Here is a 25883-nt window from a genome sequence, read left to right as displayed (position 1 = left end):
ATCAGCAAGAATGAAAATGCCTAAGGTAATATTCTGGAGACAGAACAATATGCATGGTTACTCTTGTTAGTTTTAGAACAATAATATGTAACAAATTATAAATCGAATAAAATATAGTTTTTACATTGACTTCTGTATTAGGAACTGCTTCAGTTGCTGGAATGGAGAACCAAAATGACACTTGCCTAAAGAAGAGAATAGTTTACTGTCTCTCACTAAAATGTAGGCGGGCGGACTTCCATCCTGCTGCTCTGCCATCCTCAACATCTGGCTCCATCTTGTGGCCCAGCAAGGGTGCTCCAGATCCCACGATCACATGCCCACTCTAGTCTGGGAGAAGTGAGACGCCTGCCCTTCAGATACAACAGGGAACCTGCACATAGCACTTTCAATAATAACCCACTGGCCAGACCTTAGTCACATGGTCATGTAAACCTTCCAAGAAGGCTGAGAAATGCAGTCTTTAATCAGGTTCCTCTGTGCCCAGCTAATACCTTATGACTAACATTCAGAAAACGAAGATCATGGCCTCCGGTCCCATTACTTCATGGGAAATAGACGGGGAAACAGTGTAAACAGTGTCAGACTTTATTTTTCTGGGCTCCAAAATCACTGCAGACGGTGACTGCAGCCATGAAATTAAAAGACGCTTACTCCTTGGAAGGAAAGTTATGACCAACCTAGATAGCATATTCAAAAGCAGAGACATTACTTTGCCAACAAAGGTTCATCTAGTCAAGGCTATGGTTTTTCCTGTGGTCATGTATGGATGTGAGAGTTGGACTGTGAAGAAGGCTGAGCGCTGAAGAATTGATGCTTTTGCACTGTGGTGTTGGAGAAGACTCTGGAGAGTCCCTTGGACTTCAAGGAGATCCAACCAGTCCATTCTAAAGGAGATCAGCCCTGGGATTTCTTTGCAAGGAATGATGCTAAAGCTGAAACTCCAGTACTTTGGCCACCTCATGCGAAGGGTTGACTCACTGGAAAATACTCTGATGTTGTGAGGGATTGGGGGCAGGAGGAGAAGGGGAGGACAGAGGATGAGATGGCTGGATGGCTTCACTGACTCAATGGACATGAGTCTGAGTGAACTCTGGGAGTTGCTGATGGACAGGGAGGCCTGGCGCGCTGCGATTCATGGGGTTGCAAAGAGTCGGACACGACTGAGCAACTGATCTGATCTGAAGAATGTTCTGCTGAAACTGAAAAAATAAAAAGTGATGAAGATCCTTAGCAGGTGTTGCTAAAGGAATTGGTTTCTTGTTTGATCCAATTGTATTTCTGTTGTACCTTTGGTTTAAAGTTGGGCATTAAAATGTCACATCCTAATATTTCATTTTATGGTTGCATAAGAAACCCTTCCATTGTTAGCAAATACCCAAAATTCAGTCTTTAAATTGTTATCTGTGTCTTTATGCAGGGTTATATGGGAATGTCCTCTACATGTATTTGCTATATTTTCTGTTTTGCTATATTTTCTGTTTCAATTTTCAGTTCTCTGAGAACTTCTGATATCCTTCAGGAGCAGGAAATGTTAGTAGCTTATCATAGAATGCAATATACATCTTAGATCTGACCTGAAAAGACTCATCTCTTGCACAAAAATCACAGGGGTTTTAATACTACTATCAACCAGTCACTCTGGATGCAGTTGTCAAATATTCGAACTCTCTCAGTTCAGTTCAGATCAGTCGCTCAGTCGTGTCCGACTCTGCAAACCCATGAATCACAGCACGCCAGGCCTCCCTGTCCATCACCAACTCCTGGAGTTCACTCAAACTCATGTGCATCGAGTCGGTGATGCCATCCAGCCATCTCATCCTCTGTCGTCCCCTTCTCCTCCTGCCCCCAATCCCTCCCAGCATCAGGGTTTTTTCCAATGAGTCAACTCTTCGCATGAAGTGGCCAAAGTACTGGAGTTTAGTTCAGCTTTAGCATCATTCCTTCCAATGAACACCCAGGACTGGTCTCCCTTAGGATGGACTGGTTGGATCTCCTTGCAGTCCAAGGGACTCTCAAGAGTCTTCTCCAACACCACAATTCAAAAGCATCAATTCTTCCACACTCAGCTTTCTTCACAGCCCAACTCTTACATCCATACATGACCACTGGAAAAATCATAGCCTTGACTAGACGGACCATTGTTGGCAAAGTAATGTCTCTGCTTTTGAACATGCTATCTAGGTTGGTCATAACTTTCCTTCCAAGGAGTAAGCGTCTTTTAATTTCATGGCTGCAGTCACCATCTGCAGTGATTTTGGAGCCCAAAAAAATAAAATCTGACACTGTTTCCACTGTTTCCCCATCTATTTCCCATGAAGTGATGGGACCAGATGCCATAATCTTCGTTTTCTGAATGTTGAGCTTTAAGCCAACTTTTTCACTCTCCTCTTTCACTTTCATCAAGAGGCTTTTTAGTTCGTCTTCACTTTCTGCCATAAGGGTGGTGTCATCTGCATATCTTCTGCTGCTAAGTCACTTCAGTTGTGTCCGACTCTATGTGACCCCATAGATGGCAGCCCACCAGGCTCCCCCATCCCTGGGATTCACCAGGCAAGAACACTGGAGTGGGTTGCCATTTCCTTCTCCATATCTGCATACCTGAGATATCGATATTTCTCCCAGCAATCTTGATTCTAGCTTGTGCTTCTTCCAGTCCAGCATTTTTCATGATGTACTCTGCATAGAAATTAAATAAGCAGGGTGACAATATACAGCCTTGATGCATTCCTTTCCCAATTTGTAACCAGTCTGTTGTTCCATGTCCAGTTCTAACTCTTGCTTCCTGACCTGCATACAGGTTTCTCAAGAGGCAGGTCAGGTGGTCTGGTATTCCCATCTCTTTCAGAATTTCCCACAGTTTATTGTGATCCACACAAAGGCTTTGGCATAGTCAATAAAGCAGAAATAGATGTTTTTCTGGAACTCTCTTGCTGTTTCAATGATCCAGCGGATGTTGGCAATTTGATCTCTGGTTCCTGTGCCTTTTCTAAAACCAGCTTGAACATCTGGAAGTTCATGGTTCACATGTTGCTGAAGCCTGGCTTGGAGAATTTTGAGCATTACTTTACTAGCGTGTGAGATGAGTCCAACTCTCTAGTGTATAATAAAAGTACTATTTATAAATTATACCACGGGCTATGTTGTAGTTTACTCGCTAAGTCGTGTCCGACTTTGCTGTGACCCCATGGACTATTGTAGTCCACCAGGCTCCTCTGTCCATGGATTTCCCAGGCAAGAATACGAGTGGGTCACCATTTCTTTCTTAGGGGATCTTCCTGACCCAGGGATCAAACCTATGTCTCCTACATTGAAAAATGGATTCTTTACCACTGAGCCACCTGAGAAGCCCATCACAAGCTATAGAAAGAAAGAAGAGGAAGCAAGACTGGGATTTAAAGGACTAGAACTCTAATTTTACTCTGCTCTGAACAATCTAAGTCACCAAAACAACTCACTTAACTTCCCTGCAAACCAGTTCTGTCATCAAACAGAAATATATTAGATGTTCTTCCTGCCTTGTAGAGCTATTATGAACCTAGATACATTTTACTCACTGAGTTACTTGAGAGAATACTTACCATAAAGAAGGAAAACAGCTTGCCATTGTTGTTATTGGCACCAAAAAAATGGTAGGGTTTGGACACTCCATAGTCACTCATGCCAACAGGTCAGAAAACAAGTGAAGTTAAAATATGCTCAGAAGAATATTCATTCTCTGTTTTACTTTATTTTTAGAGCAGTTTTAGGTTCACAATAAAACTGAGTGGATAATATCTTGTATACCACATACAGGGCTTCCTTGGTGGCTCGGACAGTAAGATTCTGCCTGCAATGCAGGAGACACAGGGTCGATCCCTGGGTTGGGAAGATCCCTTAGAAAAGGGAATGGCTACCCACTCCGGTATTCTTGCCTGGAGAATTCCATGGATGGAGGCGCCTGGCGGGCTACAGTCCATTGGGTCACAAAGAGTCGGACATGACTAAGCAACTAACACTTCACTTCATACCATATATCACTTGCCCACACCTCCTCCACCTCCAGCCGTGAGATGCACAACCTCCCCCACCATCAACATTTCATAGCAGAGTGGTATGTTCATTACAATTGATAAGCCTACATTGATACATCATTATCACTGACAGCACAAAGTGTACATTAGAGTTCATTCTTGGTGTTGTACAGTCTGTGTGTTTTTAGACAAATGCATAATGACATGAATCTACCATTAGAGTATCAAACAGAATAGTTTTACTGCCCTAAAAATCCTCTGTGCTCAGCCAATTCATCTCTCCCTTCCTCATAACCCCTGGCAACCATTGATCCTCTTACAGTCACCATAGTCTTGCCTTTTCAAAGCTTTTTTATAGTTGGAATTATATAATATGTAGCCTTTTCACTGTCTTCTTTCACTAAGCAACATGCCATTTTTTTCCTTCATATCTCTTCCTGCCTGGATAGCTTATTTCTTTTTAACATTGAATAATATTTCACTGAATGAATATAACAGTTTATTCAGTTCATTTATCCAGTGAAAGGCTGATTCCAAGTTTTGGCAGTTATGAATTAAGCTGCTATAAACATCTGGGTACAGATGTGGTTTTTGTGGACATATTTTCAACTCATTTGAGCAAATACCAAGGAGTGAGAATATTGGATCATAGAGTAAGAATATGTTTACTTTCGTAAGAAACTGCCAAACTGCCTTCCAAAGTGACTGCTGTGTTGTTCTGTCGTGTCCGACTCTTTGCAACCCCATGGTCTGCAGCACACCAGGCTTCCCTGTCCTTCACCATCTCCCGGAACTTGCTCAAACTCACGTCCATCAAGTCAGTGATGCCATCCAACCATATTGTCCTCTGTCATCCCCTTCTCCTCCTGCCTTCAATCTTTGCCAGCATCAGGGGCTTTTCCAATAAGTCAGTTCTTGGCATCAGGTAGCCAAAGTACTGGAGCTTCAGCTTCAGTATCAGTCCTTCCAATGAATATTTAGGACTGATCTCCTTTAGGATTGACTGGTTTCATCTCCTTGCAGTCCAAGGGACTCTCAAGAGTCTTCTCCAACACCACAATTCAAAAGGATCAATTCTTTGGTGCTCAGCCTTCTTTATAGTCCAACTCTGACATCCATACATGACTACTGGAAAAACCATAGCTTTGACTACAAGGACCTTTGTTGGTCAAGTAATGTCTCTGCTTTTTAATATGCTGTCTAGGTTGGTCACAGCTTTTATTCCAAGGAGCAAGCGTCTTTTAACTTCCTGGCTGCAGTCACCATCTGCAGTGATTTTGGAGCCCAAGAAAATTAAGTCTGTCAACTGTTTCCATTGTTTCCCCATCAATATGCCATAAAGAGATGGGACCAGATGCCATGATCTTAGTTTCTTGAATGTTGAATTTTAAGCCAGTTTTTTTTCACTCTTTCACCTTTATCAAAAGGCTCTTTAGTTCCTCTTTCCTTTCTGCCATAAGGGTGGTGTCATCTGCATATCTGAGGTTATTGTTACTTCTTCCGGCAATCTTCATTTTGGCTTGTGCTTCTTCCAGCCTGGCATTTAGCATGACGTACTGTACATTTGGTATTCTCACTAGCAGTGAAAGAGAGTTCTTGTTGCTCCACATGTTCGCCAGTAGTTGGTGTTGTCATTGTTTTGGATTTTGCTATTCGAATAGGTGTGTAGTGGTTTCTTATTACCTTTTCAATTTGCAGTTTCCTGAGGCATAAGGTATTGAGCAGCTTCTCATTTGCTTATTTATCATCTATATATCTCTTTTGTTGAGGTTTCTGTTTAGAACCTTTGCCCATTTCTTAATCAAGATTTATTTTCTTATTGTAGACATTTAAGTGTTCTTTGAATAGTTTGGAAAACTGCTCTTTACCAGATATGACTTTTCCAAATATTTTCTCCCAGTCTGTGGCTGTCTTATTAATGTCTTGACAGTATCTTTTATATAACAGAAGTTTTCAATTATAATGAAGTTCAAATTTTTATTCTTTCATGGATTATGCCTTTCGTGTTCTATCCAAAAATCACCAATAAAACCAAAGTAATCTAGATTTTTACCATTGTTATTTTCCAGGAGTTTTATACGATTGCATTTTACATTCAGATCTATGATCCATTTTGAGCTAATTTTTGTGAAGTGTATAAACTCTGTCTAGACTCACTGTGTGTGTGTGGATGTAACCCATTTCAGTTCAGTTCAGTCGCTCAGTCGTGTCCGACTCTTTGTGACTCCATGAATCACAGCAGGCCAACAAAGCCAAATGGAAGCGGTGCATTATGGGGATGGAATGAGGCATGGACCTTCCATGCCCTCTTCAATGTACACCACCCTTTCAGCACCTCAATGTGTCCAATCCAGAAGTTCGTTCTACACTTTTTTTTTACTCTTTTTAAATTGTCCATCTTTCCTTACCCAATCCCAACAGAATGTAAGTTTTATGTGTTAGTTGCTCAGTCATGTCCAATTCCCAGTGACTCCATGAACGATAGCTTGCCAGGCTCCTCTGTCGGTGGAATTCTCCAGGCAAGAACACTGGAGTGGGTTGCCATTCCCTTCTCCAGGGGATCTTCCAACCCAGGGACTGAACTCAAGTCTCTTGCACTGCAGGCAGATTCTTTACGCTCTGAGCTACCAGGGAAGCCCAAGCTTTAGGAGGGTAAGGATTTTTGCCTGTTTTGTTCAGTGCTGTATCCTTTCTGCCTGTCACATATTTTAAAAACTATTTTAATTAGTTTTAAACCTATAAAAACAGCAATAGGAGATAATAAGAAGGTCAGGTTCAGTGCATCAATGCAACACTTAGAGCTATTTCTTAGACCATGATCCGGGTAGACTATCATTGGAGGCAAGAGGAAGTACTACAGAAAGAAGTTAAAATATTGGTTTAAGACTGTAAAACAAGGATAAGAAAAAGAAAGCATAAAGAAGAAAACCTACTAAAACCCAGAAACATCACATGTGTGATGTGTTTTATTATTCCCAGCAACGCTGTGAAGTGAATATTCTTATTTTAGTCAGAGAACAACTTTGGCTAAACACATTAGGTAACTGTCCAATACCCTACAGTTAGTAGGATTTCAATTCTCGTAATAGTTATTTGACTCCAGACTTGATTTATTCTGAAAGCCAAAGAAGTAGAAAAGAAAGAGAAAGGAGCTAGGAAGCACTCCTTTCATAAAGAGTGAGATTATGGGAACTCCGTGCCTGCGGGCTAAGTTGATTCAGTCATGTCCAACTCTTTTCAACGCTATAGACTGTAGCCCGCCAGGCTCCTCTGTCCATGGGGTTCTCCAGACAAGAATACTGGAGTGGGATGCCATGCTCTCCTCCAGGGCGTCTTGCTGACTTTGGAATCAAACCTGCATCTCTTACATCACCTGCATGGGCAGGCAGGTTCTTTACCGCTAGTGCCACCTAGGAAGTCCAGAAAGGAAAAATAAAGGGAGGAGAGAAGAGGCTACTCCATTAACATAGATAAAGAACAAAGTAAAGGACTTCAACAACCACAGCAGTTAAGCAAAACCACAAGAAACAGAAAAAAAGGACCAGTGGTTTAAGAGGCAGAAAAAGACGAAATGAGGAAAGACCAAAAGGGGGAAATTTAACCTCAAAAGGCATGAGTTCAACATCCTTGAAATAAGCACACAGGACAGTAACTTCAGGACATGGAAGATCAAAGTAATGCCTTAGGAATTAAAGATCATGTTTTAGAAAAAGGAAAAGGGAAAAAATTGATATATTACTAGAAATGCAGGTAGGATTTAAACAGGTACGTGTAGATTATTTCATGAAAAGGCCTATACAACAATGCCTGTCAAATAAGAGGGCCCATTCTCCACCACACAAAGCTTTGGGTATTAGGTCAGGGTGGCAATGTCCTTCTTCTCCAGGTGTGGACATCACTTCTGGATCCCTGTGGTCCTTACAGTTTTGCTTCTGGCAGTGACTCACTGGAGAAAGAACAGACTGAAGTAAAACAGACCTAGTTTTAATCCTGATCTATCGTTTCTTTAACTTGAGTGTTTTCAGGCAAATCTCAGAGTCCTTAAGCTGTAAAAACACACTTCTTGCAGATTCTACTACAATTAAATGAGATAGTGTATGCTGTTTAGTCATGTGCTCAATAAACAGTAACAACTACTATTAACAGCCTCATGTCGGGACTATCAGGTGGGTAAAAACATAATTGGAGTTTCAGACCGTGAATTTTAAATCATTATAACTAGGATCAAACACATCTTTATTAAGCAAAATAGGAACCATTACAATCAACACATTTTTGCTAACGAGAAATAAGTTTGATTATTCCTGTAGAGTAAAAATCCATGCTTAGGGATTCTATTGTTAGGTAGATAGAATAGGGAAAAGGAGTCCAAAATGGTGGTGGCTAAAAGACAAGGAAGGTCCGAGGACCAGAGTGAAGACTTCAGGCAGAACAAACAGAACAAACAGCACTCCTGGCTAAGCCCAATTTGCATAGGGCAGGCCCAGGTGGAGGAAAAAACATATAAAAGGAGGAGCCAAAGCGCTTTCTCTCGGACTCTCTCTCCCGCGTGCGTACGCGCACGCGTGCGCTCTCTCTCTGTCTCTGTCTCTGTCTCTCTCTCTCCTGCTGTCTTCTAAATAAAATAGAGCTGTAACACTGATTTGCCTAAGAGCTGTAGCACGGTTTGTCCAAGACGCGAGAGCTGTGAAGCACCGAGGGCTTTAATGTCCGTCGCTCCAAATCTTTGTTGTGATGAGACAAAGAACCGAGGAACATACACTCGCGTGACACTATGAACTCTTGGAAAGCATTTTCTGCCTCCAGCTGGTTTTCCTGCAAACAGCTGTCAAGATGCTTGAAGAAGGGGTAGTCAGTTGGCTAGAGGTCAGGTGAATATGGTGGATGAGGCAAAACTTCTTAGCTGAATGCGTTCAATTTTTGAAGCGTTGGTTGTAGGACGTAAAGTCAGACGTTGTCGTGGAGAAGAATTGGGCCCTTTCTGTTGACTGATGGCAGCTGCAGGCACTGCAGTTTTCGCTGCATCGTACCAATTTGCTGAACATAATTCTCAGATGTAATGGGTTCACCAGAATTCAGAAAATTGTAGTGGATCAGATGGGCAGCAGACCACTAAACTGTGTGTGACAGTGACCTTTTTTTTTTTTTTTTCCTTTGGTGCAAGTTGCCTTTGGGAAGAGCTTTGGAGCTTCTTCTTGGTCCAACCACTGAGTTGGTTGTCATATAAAATACACATTATGTCACACATCACAATTGGATAGAGAAATTGTTTGTTGTTGCTTAGAATAAAAAAAGACAACACTTTACAACAACAATTTTTTTTTACTTTCGGTCAGCTCATGAGGCACCCATTTATCAAGCTTTTTCACCTTTCCAATTTGCTTCAAATGCTGCATGACCATAGAATGGTCGACATTGAGTTCTTCAGCAACTTCTCATGTAGTTGTAAGAGGATCGGTTTTGACAATGGTTCTCAATTTGTCGTTGTCAACTTCTGATAGTTGGCCCCTGTGCTCCTTATCTTCAAGGCTCTCATCTCTTTTGCAAAACTTCTTGAACCATCACTACACTGTACATTTGTCAGCAGTTCCTGGGCCAAATGCATTGCTGATGTAGTGAGTTGTCTTCACTGCTTTGTGACCCATTTTGAACTCAAATAAGAAAATCGCTTGAATTTGCTCTTTGTCTGACATCATTTCCCTAGTCTAAAATAAATATACACAGCAAGTAATATCATTAGCAAAAAAAAACATTAAGCGATAAATGTGCATCAAAATGATGTACAACATAACTACATCTATTTAAGAATGTATGCCAGTATCAAATAGCAAAGTTCAACAATGCAGAACCGCGATTACTTTTGCACCAACCTAATACAAGGACTTAATTCTTCAAATAAAGAACCAGAGGGGAGAGATTGCTGTGTTGAGGTTTGTTAAATTGTGAAATGAAAGGATCGTAGGAGACATGGACCTACAAATCACATGAGCCTGGTCATTCAGAATATCCAAAAGTCCCTCTGCAAAAGTGGAATAGATTTTGAATAGGTCTGACTGTTCTTAAAAAGTAAAAGTGAACACTGTATTTAAATGGAAACTTGGACGCTACTTGTCCCACCCTTGCACTACATCAAGCCTATTCTAACAATAGACAGAGCACACTGATTACAAATCAAAGCTTCTATTAGAAAATCCGAGATTTTCCCTGAAGCTCTGCTTAACTACATGAAGGATTGCAAATATATTTTCCCAGTAACTCAAGCAGTTCACTGACATTTACAGTCTGAACTTTCTCATTTCCTCTTGGTCTTTGGGGGAGTAGAGATGCGTAGAAACATGCTGTTTGGTTTAAAATTTTGGCAGTGAGGTGGTAGACACTGATCTTATTCCCTTTCTTGGATTTTTTTCTGCTAAATTTATTCATAGCCCTGTGAGAGCTCAGTGAATAAACAGACTAAATTCTCTCCTTTGCCACCCATTCTAAGAAGTCCCTTGTTCTAAGGCAGGAACATTAACTCTTCCAAGCTTCCAGGAGATAGTCTAAAGGAACTAAGATGTTAAATTGTTGTTGTTCTTAGTCGCTAAGTCCTGTCTTTTCCGACCCTTTGGATGTAACCTGCCAGGCTCCTCTGTCCATGGGATTTCCCAGGCAAGAATTCTGGAGTGGCTTGCCATTTCCTTCTCCAGAGGATCTTCCTGATTCAGAGGTCAAACCTACATCTCCTGAGTTGGCAGATGGATTCTTTACTTCTGAGCCAGTGGAGAAGCCCAAGATGTTAAATAGAGGGATAAAAAATGGTTGTGAAACTCCCTGCTTACTTTGAAAGGCAGTTTTCTTATAAATATCTCTTTTAAAAGAAGCCATCTTAATTTTTTTATTACCACCCCTGTAATCTCATCATGCATTTCTGACTAATCCACAGTCTTCGGGATTTTTTGGATTTTGAATTTTACCTTATCTAACCACTGCACAGATATCTTCTAGATTGATCTTCAAAACATGGAATTATTGTCATATATCTTCTCTTTGCCCATGTAAATTGCTCCAAGTGGCCTAAAACATCTTTCAAAGATTGGTTCCAATTTACCTTTGTGTGTTCAACTTCCCCAACACTCTATACAAGTCCTCAATTATTATCTTGAATAAGCTGGTAGGGACACAGTGCAAGCAAAGGAGATCACTTCTTTCCCATCTCTCCACCATTAATTAATACACTGCCAACAGTTCTTTCTCTACTCTTGTTGAAAAGCTCAGGCAAGTCTCATAGCTCACCTAGTCATCTGTGGATAATAAAGGATCCTCTAGTTTCCTTCAATCTTAAGAACAATGGTACTTTTGTAATTAAAAATGGCATCCACTGTGATAATCAAAACTTCCATCCAGCCCCTCCATTCAACCTAAAACTTCTCTCTTCTCTTTCCAGGCCATGTGGGTTTCAGATTCAGAACCTACAGTGAGGAAAGGGCACTGTGGACCATTCTGTTCTATCTACTCCCATCTAAGGAGCCATGGCTTCTTACAACCCTGGGGTTGAGAGAGTAGGTAAGGGGTTCACAGAAGAGAGCTCAATTCAGTCTTGCATGGGTGATATTGATCAGGCTCCCTTTGAAGGTGATGAAAGGAAATATTTGATGAAAGGGAAATATTCTTTCCCTTGCATGGGCTCTACAGCTTTGGGGGAGAAGCCATGATGGAGTAAGGCCTTCTCTTGCTGGCTATCTAAGAACCCAACCCTCTTCCTTTGGGATTCAGGCAGTTCACCCCATCGAGAATCGGCATTACAGTCTTCTGCTCCATCACACAGTCCTCTTAGGCAAGTCCTTCTTAAAATAACCCCTGGCTATCCTATCTACATACTTAGCCCACGGAAATCTCACACATATTACCCACTCACAGGCAGCACACGTCCTGCTGGCACCCAAAGCAGCCTCTTTATGCTAGCTCTGCTCCCTCAAGCTGAAATCACAGGAGTCATACATCAGATAAATCACATCGCCTCCTTGAAGCACCTCTAATTTACCTGTATCTGAAAAAGATCGTTACCACTTTCCTCTCTGATAGAGTCAGTGTGAGAAATGGAATGCTCAAAATTCTCCAAGCCAGGCTTCAGCAATACGTGAATTGTGAACTTCCAGTTGCTCAAGCTGATTTTAGAAAAGGCAGAGGAACCAGAGACCAAATTGCCAACATCTGCTGGTTCATCAAAACAGCAAGAGAGTTCCAGAAAAACATCTATTTCTGCTTTATTGACTATGCCAAAGCCTTTGACTGTGTGGATCACAATAAACTGTGGGAAATTCTGAAAGAGATGGGAATACCAGACCACCTGACCTGCCTCTTGAGAAACCTGTATGCAGGTCAGGAAGCAAGAGTTAGAACTGGACATGGAACAACAGACTGGTTACAAATTGGGAAAGGAATGCATCAAGGCTGTATATTGTCACCCTGCTTATTTATCTTCTATGCAGAGTACATCATGAGAAACGCTGGACTGGAAGAAGCACAAGCTGGAATCAAGATTGCCGGGAGAAATATCAATAACCTCAGATATGCAGATGACACCACCCTTATGGCAGAAAGTGAAAAGGAACTCAAAAGCCTCTTGATGAAAGTGAAAGAGGAGAGTGAAAAAGTTGGCTTAAAGCTCAACATTCAGAAAACGAAGATCATGGCATCCGGTCCCATCACTTCATGGGAAATAGATGGGGAAACAGTGGAAACAGTGGCTGACTTTATTTTTCTGGGCTCCAAAATCACTGCAGATGGTGACTGCAGCCATGAAATTAAAAGACACTTACTCCTTGGAAGAAAAGTTATGACCAACCTAGATAGCATACTCAAAAGCAGAGACATTACTTTGCCAACAAAGGTCCGTCTAGTCAAGGCTATGGTTTTTCCAGTGGTCATGTATGGATGTGAGAGTTGGACTGTGAAGAAGGCTGAGTGCTGAAGAATTGACACTTTTGAACTGTGGTGCTGGAGAAGACTCTTGAGAGTCCCTTGGACTGCAAGGAGATCCAACCAGTCCATTCTAAAGGAGATCAGCCCTGGGATTTCTTTGGAAGGAATGATGCTAAAGCTGAAACTCCAGTACTTTGGCCACCTCATGCGAAGGGTTGACTCATTGGAAAAGACTCTGATGCTGGGAGGGATTGGGGGCAGGAGGAGAAGGGAATGACAGAGGATGAGATGGCTGGATGGCATCACTGACTCGATGGACATAAGTTTAAGTAAACTCCGGGAACTGGTGATGGACAGGGAGGCCTGGCATGCTGCGATTCATGGGGTCACAAAGAGTCGGACACGACTGAGCGACTAAACTGAACTGAACTGACTGAGAAATGGAAAGCTCAAAGACAATCACAGTGGAGAAAACTCTCTCGTGCCCGAATATTTATTTTCTCCAGTTCTCTGATCATACCCTTTGATAAGTGGTTGCTGCCAAAATAGCTTTCTTAATTTCTTTGCACTTCCTGTATATGTCCATGGCAACTCCACTTAGAAAGTTGGTGACTTAGTCCCTATTGAAAATTCCAGGTCTTTTGGTCTCAACCAAAGAGATCGAAGAGTCCTGTTTGAACATCCTGCTCTACTAGGCCACCTGTAGGTTGCTCAGCACATTCACTATTTTCCTTTCTTCTTTTCTTTGCTTATTTTGTCATCAACCTAAGTTCTTTAAACCATGTCCTATCTTTAAAGATAGATCTCAAAGGGACTTTTCAGACCACATTCTCTCTCTACTCACAAATTGAGGAGACCTGTTTTTTAGAAACTCTTACACCCTTTCTACAGTATTCACACTCTATCTCATAGTCCAATCATTTCTAGGAGTCTATCAACTTATAAAATTATTTTATCTTTTTATTAATCATAAGCTTCTTGAAGGAAATAATTGTTTATTCACACTTATCTTTGTAAACCTTGCAGTTCACCAATCCATGTACTCAAAAACTTCTTTTTTTAGTTTCTTAAAAGTTCAGCTACTGTAAGACCTAACATTCGGCCCCAAACTTCACTCCTAGAGAAATGACTACAGATGTCTGCACAAAGAGTTGCACATGAGTGTTCAGAGAAACACCTTTATTAATAGTCAAGAACTGAAAACAACCCAACTGCTCATCAGCTTGTGAATGGATAACCAAAGTGTAGCATACCCATGCAATGAAATGCAATTCAACAATAAAAAGAACTAAAGCACCGACATACGCTACAACACAAACGAACCTCACAAATGTTATGTTGAGTAAGGGAAGTCAGATCCATAAAAGATGATGCGCTGTATGATTCCATTTATATTAAATGCTCAGAAAAACCAAACCTATAGAGATATAAACTAGACTAGCTATTGTCTGGACTGGGGTGGGAATGGGGAGTAACTGTAAATGGGCATGAGGGATCTTACAGGAGTGATAAAAATGTTACATAACTCAGTAAATTTGCTAAAAATCATTGAATTGTACACTAAAAATGAGTGAATTTTATGATATGTAAATTATGCCTCAATAAAAGTTTTCAGAAACCTGCTTGCTCAGTGGAATTCAGGTTTTTTTCCTTTGATGTCAGCTTCTTGTAGGTGTTAATACTGCTGAAGCCTTGAACAGTTCAAAATAGGAGAAAACAGGCCCTCTGGGTCTATGCTTTGTTCACAGAGTCATAAACAAACATATTGCTTCCATATCAAAAGCCAGGATTCTTGAAATTTCATGCGAGGTCAGACCACAGTGAGATTAAGTGCAGCTCTAATGCACTGATGGTTTTCTTGCAGTTGAAAAGAGCTGATGGGCTCCCCAAGTGTCTAGCTTAATAATAAAAAGTGACTTGGGTATTGAGCATCTAAATTTCCTCATAACTTGACAATCTCATCTTTGTGGGATTTTAAATTCTAAATTGTATCATTGTAGCCAAGCAGTTTATAAATCAATAGGCTTCATGAGTGTAAAATGACAAACGTGGGATTAATGTTTCCCTCTGGATATTTAAAATAAAATCATGCTTTAATAATTGTCTATATTTTAGCCAACAGTAAAGATATATATGTACATATATATATTCAGTTCAGTTCAGTCACTCAGTCATGTTCTACTCTTTGCAACCCTATAGACTGCAGCATGCCAGGCTTCCCTGTCCAACACCAATTCCTGGAGCTTACTGAAACTCATGACCATCAAGTCAGTGATGCCATCCAACCATCTCATCCTCTGTCATTCCCTTCTCCTCCCACCTTAAATCTTTCCCAGCATCAGGGTCTTTTCTAGTGAGTCAGTTCTTTGTAGCAGGTGGCCAAAGTATGGGAGCTTCAGCTTCAGCATCAGTCCTTCCAATGAATATTCAGGGCTGATTTCCTTTAGGATAGACTAGTTGGATCTCCTTGCAGTTCAAGGGACTCTCAAGGGTCTTCTCTAATACCACAGTTCAAAAGCATCAATTCTTTGGCACTCAGCCTTCTTTATAGTCCAACTCTCACATCCATACACGACTATTGGAAAAACCATAGCTTTGACTAGACAGACCTTTGTTGATCAAGTAATGTCTCTGCTTTTTAGTATGCTGTCTAGGTTGATCATAGCTTTATATGTATATATGGGCTTCCCAGGAGGCACTAGTGGTAAAGAACCCTCCGACCAATGGAAGAGACATGAGAGATGCAGGCTGGTTGGATCCCTGGGTCAGGAAGACTCCCTGTAGTAGGAAATGGTAACCCACTCCAGTATTCTTGCCTAGAGAATCCCATAGACAGAGGAACCTGTCGGCTACAGTTTATAAGGTCACAGAGTTGGAAACGACTGAAGCGCACACAAAGATATGCATATATATATGTGTGTGTGTGTGTATATATATATATATGTATGTATGTATGTATAATGTAAAAGAATAGACACAATTCATTCCTTACTAGAGATCTTGAAATTCCACTCAAGACTTGGAATTTTTTAATACACATAATATTTCTAATTATTTTAATTTATATTTTAAAACAATTTTGTATGTTTCCATTGTTAGGCTATCATCTAAAGGAATCCATCTAAATGAATTTGAGTAAATTGTAATTTGGTCCTCAAAGAATTTTCTCTTAGCATCTATTCATGAGCTCAGATTCCATGGTAGAGGTTGTACTTCAAAATTCCCAGCACTTAAATCATTTGTGTAATAATAACAACCCTACAATAAAAATATTCAAATGTATTTATGCAAACAAATAATTGACTTGTTTATTGTAACAGCTACAAATATTGTCTGTTGAGTAGTAACAAGATAATTAACATAATAATAAAATGTATCAAAATCCTCAACTATCTACAGCCTTATCAATTTATGACCAGTTATACAAAGACTGGGCTTCCCCTGGTGGCTCAGCGGTAAAGAATCTGCCTGTTGTGCAGAAGCTGTAGGAGATACAAGCTCGATCTCTGGGAAGCTCTCAATCCCTCAATAAGATGCCCTGGAGAAGAACATGGCAACACACTCCAGTATTCTTGCCTGGAGAATCCCATGGACAGAGAAGTCTGGCAGGATACAGTTCATATGGTCAACAAGAGTGGGACAGGACTGAAAGGACTTAGCATGCACTCATACAAAGATCACAGTAACTGGCAGGTTTAGGTTTAGAGGGTTTTGCACGTCTAGAAGGCATCAGGATTTAGGCTCAGAGTCAGTCAATACCAGAAATGAACAGGAATGCATGTCAAAAATATTTAACAGGAAGTAATCTTCCTATTTAGCTATGCTAAGGACAAGGAAACAGCAGCCAACAGCCAGTCCACCCTGGCATCAACTCAGTTTGGCAATTATTTACTGTCAAATATGTCCCTGGGACTGCACTAAGCATGTGACGGAATAGCCCCTGTCTGATTTTACACGGCACCGCACAGTGCTGTGGCTGGAATACAGTAGTGGTAGTGGGGGCATCTGTGCAGAAGGGGATGGAAGAGTTCCCCAGGCAAAGAAAGCCCAAGGCAGCAAGTAGCTTGGGGCATTCAAAGGACTTAAACTAAAACTCTGCTAGAGAAAATAGGAAGGGAGTGAGTGAAACAAGTTAGATGGAAGAGATAGGGGCAGAATGTGAAGAGTTCCAGAAGAATTTAGATCGTATTCTAAGTCAAGGAATGACACATTATGACTTATATTCTGAAAACATTGTTTGGCTGAGTTGAGAATTAATATATATTTAAAGTTAAAATTGACAATTTTTAAATGATAAATTAGATACTATAGATGAAAAAGAGGAAAGATTAGAACCCCTTGGATCCTTTTTAACAATTTTTGTGCATTTCACACCTCTTTTTTGTGTGTACTTCTGCTTCCAACAGCCAGTACTTCTGACTTTGGGGGAAGTGTTAATCTCCAGCTATTGGTACCAACTTGACTTACAGGCATAGAAAGCTTAGATCCTGGGAATGCACATGCTGCTGAGAGAGTATTTAACCAATGATTAACAAGCCAAGGAGTATGAAAGCTCCAACTCCCTTCGTAGGGTCAAGACAACCCTGAGACTTAAATTACAGACCTGAGCTTTCTTGAGAGATTCTATGGAATTTTGCCTGACATTTCATTCCTGCTAGGTGTCTTTTCCTATCATCCTTGAATCCCCAACTTCTTTACTCCCTTCCCCCGTGAGCCCTTTCTAATAAGTCATTTGCAAGGACTCTTGAGATATGCTTCTAGGCCACCTAACCCGAGACAAGGAGTCAATGACTCATAGGTTGATGACTTGAGCAACTTCACGGATGAGCGGGAGGGGAAACAGACAGTGATCAATGGTAGTATTTGAGACAACCAACCATGTAACTATGTCATGTAAACTCCCTTGCTCCAACCTGCTTTTGACTGCCCTCTTACACCTTCAATTCCCTGCCTCTCTCTCCTCAGTCCTATACATCTGACAAAACTAACCCTAGACCAATCCTGCATGCATGTGTGTTCAGTTGTTCAGTTCTGTCCGACTCTTTGAAACCGCATGGACTGTAGCCCCCCACGCTCCTCTGTCCATGAAATTTCCCAGGCAAGAATCCCAGAGTGGGTTGCTATTTCTTCCTCCAGGGGATCTTCCCAACCCAGGGATCAAACTCACGTCTTCTCTGACTTCTGCATTGGCAGGCGGATTCTTTACCACTGAGTCACCTGGGAGACCTAGATAAATTCTACTCTGTTATGCACAGCAGCACCTGCGCAGGTCATTCCAACTGAAGGCAAATGCATGCCTATGCCAACAGGTTTTGGTTTACGACCACCGATTTCAAGCAAGTCTTTCCCAAAGTCAAGAAATGCTACTACCATTCCATGTTCCGTTATTTATCCCAAGGTCTTAGAAGACCATTTCACATCTACTCCTCTCTTCTCAAATCTCTTAATACTTTCTTCTGCACCCACATCCTAATGACGTTTGGCTTCCTATTTCACCAAGAAAGCACAGCTAGTGAAAAGAGAACTCTCTCAAGGCTCTATCTCAAGACCTTTGCAATTGCTATTCTTTTCTCTGACTCTTTGCTCAGCCATCTGCATATATTATTCCTCGCCTTCTTTATGTCTCTAATGTCATCACATCCAGGAGACTTTTCCCTGATCACCCTGCCGTATCCCCTGTTATGCTTTTTTATTTTGAACTACAGCACTTATCACCATTTGGCACAGTATGTAATTCTTTTTATATTTCCTATTTTTCTTCTCCTTCCTCTATGAGTTTTATGATTGTTTTTGTTTTGTTTTGTTTTTACTGCTCTGTCTTCAGCACCTAGAACACAGTCTGACATAAAGTGAGTTCCCAGGCATGATTCACAGAAAAATGAATGAATAGGAAAAATACCCAAGTCTCCAACCAAATAAGCAGGTCAAATGTGCAACTATATAGCAGTTGGGCATTCTTATTATTCAAGAACATTATGCGTATTTTTGCAAATATTTTGAGTTTGAGTATTTTATCATTAACTCAGCATTCTGATTAGATAAATTGTGTGTGTGTGTGTGTGTGTGTGTGCACCCGCTAAGCTGCTTCAGTCATGTCTGGCTCTTTATGACTCTATGGACTGTAGCCCACCAGGCTCCTATGTCCATGGGATTCTCCAGGCAGGAATACTGGACTGGGTTGCCATGCCCTCCTCCAGGGAATCTTCCCAACCCAGGGATCAAACCTGCATCTCTTATGTCTCCTGCATTGGCAGGTGGGTTCTTTACCACTAGCACCACCAATTATACTGGATATTTAAATTTCTAGAATATTTATCCAAATTTTATTGAATGAAACAATTATGTAGTGAGTCATCAATTACTGAATATTGGCTCACAAAATTTGTAATAAGAAACTCCAGGTTTTCTATCAACAACTTTTTAGCCAAATGCATCAGTTCAGTTCAGTTCAGTTCAGTTGCTCAGTCATGTCTAACTCTTTGTGACTCCATGGACTGCAGCACACCAGGCCTCCCTGTCCATCACCAACTCCTGGAGCTTACTCAAACTCATGTCCATTGAGTTGGTGATGCCATCCAACTATCTCATCCTCTGTCGACCCCTTCTCCTCCTGCCTTCAATCTTTCCCAGCATCTGGGTCTTTTCTAATGAGTCAGCTCTTCATAGCAGGTGGCCAAAGTATCATTTTGAAAAACTGGAGGCATTTCCAGACAAGGAAGATAAGCATAATCTGTTTAGTACCAAATATGACTTCTACGATTACAAAGCAACATTATTTTTCAGATCTATATAAGACAACTGAGGGTAACCCATATGGCTTATTTGCTACATTTTGGTTCTCTAACATTCAGCATTAAAGAGTTCCTCACCCTTTAAACATTTATACACAGAGATATGTGTAGGGACACACCGCTGAACCTGGTATTAATTCTGTTTGGCAGGATAACAGAGGAAAGAAAAGCTCAAATTATTAGCACAGTCACACAAAACACTTGCAGCATTTGGCTGTCCTTAAAGATTCAGATTCCTGTGTGGAATATTGCCCTTTATTGATTTTTTGGAAAAGTATTCTGGAGAACAGATAAATGATTTCCCATACCAGCCTCAGCTTGCCTCAATGAATCATCAATCCAAAAACACAAATGGGAAGAACCAGTCCATTTAAAACAGACTGACTTTCTCCAGATCTGGGACATTTATCTCAAAGGTGGAGCAACTGCAGAGGTATCAGGGCTTTGGCCAATAGATCCTGAAGCCAATCAATAGAAGAACTGAGTGGGAACAGAGTCCAGTAGTTTTTCTACACTCCAGGATTTTTCAGTCATATTCTCCAAGTCTGAGAGTTTTCCGTCGTGAAAAATTTTCTCTTGAGGATGTTAAGTTTTATTTTAACAGCATCTTTACAAATTATACATTTATAATAACTACAAAAATGCTTTGTTTTCATAACCAGAAAAATTAAACAACATCTAAGCAATTGACAGATGTCACACAATTCAAAGAGCCTTTCTCAGGATCCATGACATTTCAAGTTTGGGCAACATTACAGGACATCACTCAATCCTCTACATTTACTTACAAGGTGACCAGTACATGTTTTTAATCACTCCATGCTGTGAGTCTTGTTCCTCTAACCCCAGCTCGCATTTTCCATGCACAGAGCCTTTCCTATTGCCTCTCTTTAGCAGATACACTGGGCAGGGTCTTGGCATATAAGCTCCCAAAAGGATATCATGAAGGGAACTAAAGCCCAGTGGCACCTCTGTAAAATCCTTGCCACTCAGCTCAATCAGCATTATATTCTTCCTACCATGTGCAAAGAACTTCCTGAGGTACCGCAAAACTTATGATGACCATGACTAACAAGTTCTCTGACATGAATGAAGGCATCTACAGCCTAGAAGGGGAAACAGACAAAAAGAGCTCTATTATGACACTGGCTACAATATGTTTTGTAATTGGAATTGCAGCTCAGACATTATAAATTGATTATCTAGTTAATATATAGGAGAAGGCAATGGCACCCCACTCCAGTACTGTTGCCCGGAAAATCCCATGGATGGAGGAGCCTGGTAGGCTGCAGTCCATGGGGTCGCTAAGAGTCAGACACGACTGAAGCAACTTCACTTTCACTTTCCACTTTCATGCACTGGAGGAGGAAATGGCACCCCACTCCAGTGTTCTTGCCTGGAGAATCCCATGGATGGAGAAGCCTGGTAGGCTGCAGTCCATGGGGTCACACAGAGTCGGACATGACTGAAGTGACTTAGCAGCCACAGCAGTTAATATCTAAAATGTTTAGGGTGGGTTTCTTTTCCCTATTTTTAATCTCTTTTTAAAGGTTAGTTAATAATATCAGAGGAGAAGGCAATGGCACCCCACTCCAGTACTCTTGCTTGGAAAATCCCATGGACGGAGGAGCCTGTTAGGCTGTAATCCATGGGGTCGCTAAGAGTCGGACACAACTGAGTGACTTCACTTTCACTTTTCACTTTCATGCATTGGAGAAGGAAATGGCAGCCCACTCCAGTGTTCTTGCCTGGAGAATCCCAGGGACGGGGGAGCCTGGTGGGCTGCCATCTATGGGGTCTCACAGAGTCAGACACGACTGAAGTGACTTAGCATGTAGCAATAACATCAGAAGCTGAAGCTCCAATACTTTGGCCATCCGATGCAAAAAGTTGACTCATTGGAAAAGACTCTGACGCTGGGAAAGATTGACAGCAGGAGGAGAAGGGGGTGACAGAGGATCAGATGATTGGGTGGCATGATCAACTCAAAGGACATGAGTTTGAGTAAACTCTGGGAGATAGTGAAGGACAGGGAAGCCTGACATGCTGCAGTTCGTGGGGTAGCAAAGAGTCAGACACAACTGAGCAACTGAACAACAATGATATCAGATACCTATAATAGAGAAGATTTCAAATAGTTACATCTTAATATTCTACATTAAGAAGTTATTTTCCCAAAGGCAACCATGTCTGGAACATATTAGGTAGACACTGAACAATGATTTGTTTAATGAATGAATAATTGAATATGAAACAGCATTTGGGATTATAACTCCAAACCTGGAAGTAGATTTTAACTTTAAGGAGAATTTTAACTTTAAGTTAACTTTAAACTTAACTTTAAAGTTAAATTAAATCTTTAACTTTAAGGATAACGAATAGATAGCTTTAATCAGTTCTAGGTTCTAGGTTTCAGGGATTAACTAGATACAGAGCACAAGTTGATTATATCTCAGAGGAAAATGTGTTTGACCTTCAGTCAGTTTAGCTTGTGCAAAACACTATCGAATTCTAGGTATTTCTTCCTGGTTTCCTGGAAATACCTGTTATTCGAGAGACCTACAAGAGCAGTCTTCCCTCTGAAATGTTGCAGGACACAGCCCAGGCTGAGCCTGCTGTTCTTCTAACAAGATCACTGCGGCTTTGTAACAAGGCAGTGTGCTCACACAGGGAAGGGAGTGAAGTGTCAGGGCAAGACTGCAGGAATGATGTGTGTAGAACCACATGAGTTCTCAGCTAAATCTCACTCCTTTTTGTCTCTATGACCATTTTTTATTGATCTTCTATTTTTATTGAAGTACAGTTGATTTACGATGTTATATGAATTACTGCTATACAGCAAAGTGATTCAGTTATACATATATATGAAATTCAGATACACAAATATGTATAACTGAATATACGTACATATATATATACTTTTATATACATATTCTTTTCTATCTATGGCTTACCAAGATGCAAGCTTTCATATGTAGAACAGATAAACAAGATCTACTGTACAACACAGAGAACTATATTCAATAAAGTTTGTTCCTTATTGTTGTTCTTACTGAAGACTCACCACGATTAAAACAAAGCTTGAGTAATAACCAAATAGGAATTGGGAGTTCACCCTTAATGTACTCCATTAAGAAAATATAAACTCTTAACCTAAGGAGTAAGTTAGCAAGTGAGGTTAGTAATTGGAAAAAAATATCAATTAAAAATTCAACACCCTCTTTGTTTTTATACTGTGTTTTTCAAATTTGTATAAGACATTTATCACTAAACTTTTACATTTAATGAATACCATTATATAGATAAAAGTAATTTCATACATCAAGAATGCAATAATGAAGAGTTACATTTCAAACACGACTTTGAATTTACCTGAGGTAAATCCATTATTTTATCCTCCAATTACTACATAATTGACTTTTTAGCCGTGGTATAATTGATATCCACATAAAAGACTTTCCATTAACCAATTCTGGAAATAAAGCTACTGTAATATGTCTATACAGAATCTGATTTTTCTTACTTAAAGGCCTTTTCAGCTGCAAAAATGCCTTTGCTTTCAAAGCACCTCTGTTTCATGAACTGTGACCAAGTGAAATGTTTCGATGTGAACGTTCTCCTGGTTAACTTTTGCCTGATACTGGCTTCAGTGATTATCCTGCTGAAAAACCACATCAAATGTTTGCATTTGAGAAATCACTTCCCCCACCCCCGCCCCCACAGATTCTAGGAGAGAGTGGGAAGAATTTGCAGCAGAGAACTGAAGGGTAGAGTAGGCCTCACTGAGAATACTCAGGATATTATCAGTAGAAATAGAAAATTGCTTTTGAACATTATTACAGACTTCCTACAGATTCTTGAATCATCAGGAACACAAACTAAGGGGGAGATCAATTGTGATTATATTTCTGGTGATCATTGCCAGTTTGAAATAAGTACTTTCACATTTATTTTTAAATAATTGAGAACTGAGTTTATTTTTAAATGTTGGCAAAGGTACCTTACAATCAACCCACACAGTCCAGTCTCAATGAATCTTAATCAAGCTCTAATCTCAAGACAGAGCGGGCTTTCCAAGTCTTTTGGTGACTACTTCAAAAGTCAGTGTCCTAAAGAAAGGCAGGCATGGAGGTGAATAAAGGATCTGTATGCTATAGTGGTGGCATCTGACTTTAAAATAAGGGTAATTTCTTACGAGCAACCAGAGCAGAGTGCAGAGGCTGGTGAGCTTTGAACCAACATTACACAGCAAGGATAGATATCTTCCTGCCCTGGTGTGGCGTGGATGTCACCAGGAGAGATATGCAAGCTGTTTTCTAAGTTCCCACTGAAAAGATAGATACCTGGATCTCCTATCCTAAGCAGGAGCTCAAAATGAAAAGGAAAACAACTTCAGCCTCATATTAAATTTGAGTTATGGTGCTACAGAGAAGCTGATATTTCCAGGAAGAGTTATAACTGCAGCAAAAAGGGCCATTTGCTTCCAACTTTGAAAGAATGACGGCCCACCAGGGTCTCGGTACAGCCCACCTACCTGCAGCTCTCAGCTTTTCACACAAAATAGCAGCTTCTTGCCTGTCTGCTATTGGCCAAAAAAAAAAAAAGTGCAGTCTTGAAGAGGTTTCTTGGTGTAACATTAGCAGTTAATCAGATAATTGCTGAACCTCTTGCCAATAGCCTGCAGCCATTTGCTGTACTGAATAATAAGTGGATTATTAATTTCTTCATCCTGGCCCTGAGCCCCAGCTCCTATTCCCTCTGCTGCCTCCTGCCTCCCCGCTGTGTCAGCAACCCCACTCACAAGCTTATGCTTTCTATCCTTCACATAAACCAAGATGTAAATTGTTGCTTGTAGACCCCATAGGTAAATCCTTCCAGCACTTAGAATGCAGAGATTGTATTTTTATATTATATTTTTCTTAATATTTTTCTTATAATAAATATTAAAATATATTATATTTATATAATATATAATAATATTTTATATAAAATATAAATATATTAAAATATAATACTCTTATATTTTTCTCAAGAAAGCCTACTTTCAACTGCTCCCAGGTTATCAGAACCAGACCACAAGGGAAGAGGGCAGTGATGCTGTTCATTTCTACAAAAATCACGTTTGTTTGGCATAAAACAGACAGTCTGATGCTTGTTGAGTCTTTGCCACAGGGAGTTGGATTTGTCTATCCTTGAGCACCTTAATTGAACACCCATTAATTGCAAGCATTGCCATAGATACTTCAGAAGAAGCAAAGTAAGACATAGGTTCTGTGTATTCCAGGTAATCCTGTCCTACAGAGGGCAGAGGTCCCTACATAATAAGTAAATATAAGCAACAATGAGAGATGCCGAAGAGAAATAAAAAACTATGCTACAAGAAACTCTAAGAAAAGAGAACTGACCTGCTGAGACACTCAGAAAAAACATTCTGCAGAAGAGGGTTGTATTTGAGAAGCCTGGGCATGGGCTGGGATTGGGAGATGAGAAAGATACCCTAGGAAGAGGGAAGAACTGGCATAAACCTAAAGCTTCTCCAGGTTCACTCACTCATTGGGTTCATTGTGTATATCAGGCACTCTGCTGGTCTCTGGAGATACGGATCAATAAGACACAGTCACACCCTCAGGCAGGAGACAGACAAGTAAACAAATTACTAAAAGGTGATGTGAAATAGGACAAAAAAATAGATTCAAAGTGGGGAATTTTTTTTTTTTTTTAAACTGGAGCATGGGGAAGAAGAGATTATAATGGAAAAAGCTATTAGTGCCAGAGTAAAGAGTCACAAAAGCTATAGAATAATGAACTAGTGACTCAGGAGCTAAATGTGGAATTGGAGATTTAAAAAAAGGCAGGGTAGAGTCATGAAATATTTCACAGGGAGAATCACTGGGAGGGGAGGGGGAAGGAAAAGAAAACAAAAGCACTCTAAGTTATCTCTGAAATTTCCTCAACACAGCTTTCATAAAATTAAACCCTAAACTATGCTCTTTAAAAATATTAGGATTCAATTAAGGCTGTCCAAATTTAGCAAAAAGGGATCAGGAAGATATAGACTAATTCTAATATGAAAAATGATACCAGGAATCAAGCAATTAACTCACAGACATGTAGAGCTAGAAAATAGCCTAGAAATCACTTAAACTACCTTCCTTATATTGCAGCTGAGGCTATAAAC

This window comes from Bos taurus, chromosome 8 (assembly GCF_002263795.3).
Source record: "Bos taurus isolate L1 Dominette 01449 registration number 42190680 breed Hereford chromosome 8, ARS-UCD2.0, whole genome shotgun sequence".
Taxonomy (NCBI): domain Eukaryota; kingdom Metazoa; phylum Chordata; class Mammalia; order Artiodactyla; family Bovidae; genus Bos; species Bos taurus.
This window is presented reverse-complemented; position numbering follows the sequence as displayed.